Source organism: Pseudophryne corroboree, chromosome 2 (genome assembly GCF_028390025.1).
Source record: "Pseudophryne corroboree isolate aPseCor3 chromosome 2, aPseCor3.hap2, whole genome shotgun sequence".
Taxonomy (NCBI): domain Eukaryota; kingdom Metazoa; phylum Chordata; class Amphibia; order Anura; family Myobatrachidae; genus Pseudophryne; species Pseudophryne corroboree.
The window spans coordinates 1,010,381,852-1,010,384,267 of record NC_086445.1 but is presented as its reverse complement, the minus strand read 5'-3'; the positions used below and the strand labels follow the sequence as shown (position 1 = coordinate 1,010,384,267).

General features: G+C 40.2%; 1 pseudogene; it reads right to left on the bottom strand.

Moving 5' to 3' along the window:
• Window positions 1-250: 250 nt before the first annotated feature.
• On the bottom strand, window positions 251-370 carry LOC135052505 (5S ribosomal RNA; annotated as a pseudogene).
• Window positions 371-2,416: the final 2,046 nt, after the last annotated feature.

Below are 2,416 nucleotides of genomic sequence, written 5' to 3'. Positions count from 1 at the left end.
CAATATTTTTAATATTTTGAAACAGTATGACTGGGCTCTCTCAGGTGAATCTAAGGTTAGGGGGAGGTGTTTAGACCATGTATGTATACTGCATATTTATGTTATAAATTTATTAATTTTTTTATAAATTTATTAAATGATAATTATGACCATTAGTCATTTTTGTCATTTTTTCCGAGGACACATTTAGTCGTAGGGATGCCGAGTGTTGGTAGATCGCCCACCAGGTGGCTTGACGTCCTATCGTCACTCACTACAGTACCTGATCTTCCCAGGTAGTCCCCTCCCCTGGTACTGGTCAGGCCCGATACACTGCTTAGCTTCCAAAATCGGACGGAATTGGGCGTACCAGTGTGGTATGACTGTATATACGTGTGAGACGTCGTTACACCGGTGATCCGATCGCTCAATAACACTCGAGATCAAGTTAGCTTAATTAATTTATTAATTTATTAAAGTGCATGATTGTATGGGAGAACTAATATGAATGTGAAAAAGCAGGACTATATTAAAAAAGGGAGGATACTGCACCTCACAGGAATGGTGCAATCTCATATCCTTCATTAAAACCTGTTGGTTGCAGGGTTCCCAGCTGGAAAATCCAATACATTTCGCGTCTTGAGAGCTTGTTTGCAAGATCACCACCTCTCTCGCCCAGGTCCACATGTTCAATCGCCTTGAACGTAAGGTCCTCAGGATTTGAATTATGTTGTGTTGTGAAGTGTCTGGAGACCGCGTGGCTTTCGACCTTGTTTTTAATGTTTCTGATATGTTCTTGGACCCTTATTTTCAACGGTCTCTTGGTCTTGCCCACGTACTTCATCCCACAGGTACACTCCAACAGGTAGATCACGGACGTTGTATTGCAGTTCATAAAGTGTTTAATGGTATATTCCTTTTTGTTTCCCATATCACTGAAGGTTTTCCTGTTCCGATGTAGATATTTGCAAATGTTACACTTCCCACATTTATAAGATCCTAAACACTTAAGCATTGGGATCCTTTGATTAGGTTTCTCCTTTATCATGCTCGGTGCCAGGCAGTCCTTCAAATTTCTTGACTTTTTGAAAACGAGTGTTGGTTCGGGCGGTAGGAAATCTTTTAATACTGTATCCATCAGAAGAATGTTCCAGTGCTTTTTTAGTGAGTTCCTTATTACTCTCTCATGTTGACTGTAGGAGGTGATAAATGCGACTGCGTCCTTCATTTCGTCTCTCGGTTTGTACCTCAGCAGGTCCTCTCTGTTCAAACTTCTTGTCTTCTTTATTGCTTCATTCAAGATGGGCTCCGGGTATTCTTTGTCTTGGAATCTTCTCTTATATATCTCCAGTTGATCTTCACAGTCTTTGGTGCTTGTGCAGTTTCTCTTAATCCTTGAGAACTGCGAGGCCGGTATATTGCTCTTCCATTTTTCTAGATGGTTACTTCGGAAATGCAAATAGCTGTTCGTGTCGACCTCTTTAATGAAATTCCTAGTGGTAACACCTCCAGATTCCCCAGTTAAAACCAAGTCCAAGTATTCAACTGACCTACTGTTGGTAATTGAGGTAAATGTCAAGTTCATATTGTTATTTCCCAGCATTGTTAAAAACTCCTTAAAAGATTCAGGGGTGCCGTCCCAAATAATTAAAATATCGTCGATGTAACGTTTATAAAAGACCACTTTCTCCTTAAAAACAACTGAATTGTAGACATGTGTTTCTTCCCAACATCCCATAAAAAGATTTGCAAAACTTGGGGCAAAAATAGTCCCCATAGCTGTGCCACAGCATTGTAAGTAAAACTGATTTAAAAACTTAAAATAGTTGTGGCTGAGGATAAAATGCATAAGATCGCAGATAAAACTTCGGTGAATGGGAGTCAACGATGGATCTTTATCTAGGTAGTCTCTACATGCGGCGATGCCTTTTGAGTGTTCGATGCATGTGTATAAAGATTGGACATCCACCGTCGCCCAGATGTATGTGTCCTTCCATTTCACTGTTTTTAGTATATTAAGTACTGATGTCGTGTCTTTAAGATATGATGGCAGGTCTTTCACATAATTCTTTAAAAACTTGTCTACATATTCAGATAAATTGGAGGTCAAAGAGCCAATACCCGCCACTATTGGTCTACCGGGCGGGTTCGTCAGGGATTTGTGTATTTTAGGTAAAAAGTAAAAAATGGGGGTTATGGAAGGACACATGGGGGTTATGGAAGGACACATACATCTGGGCGACGGTGGATGTCCAATCTTTATACACATGCATCGAACACTCAAAAGGCATCGCCGCATGTAGAGACTACCTAGATAAAGATCCATCGTTGACTCCCATTCACCGAAGTTTTATCTGCGATCTTATGCATTTTATCCTCAGCCACAACTATTTTAAGTTTTTAAATCAGTTTTACTTACAATGCTGTGGCACAGCTA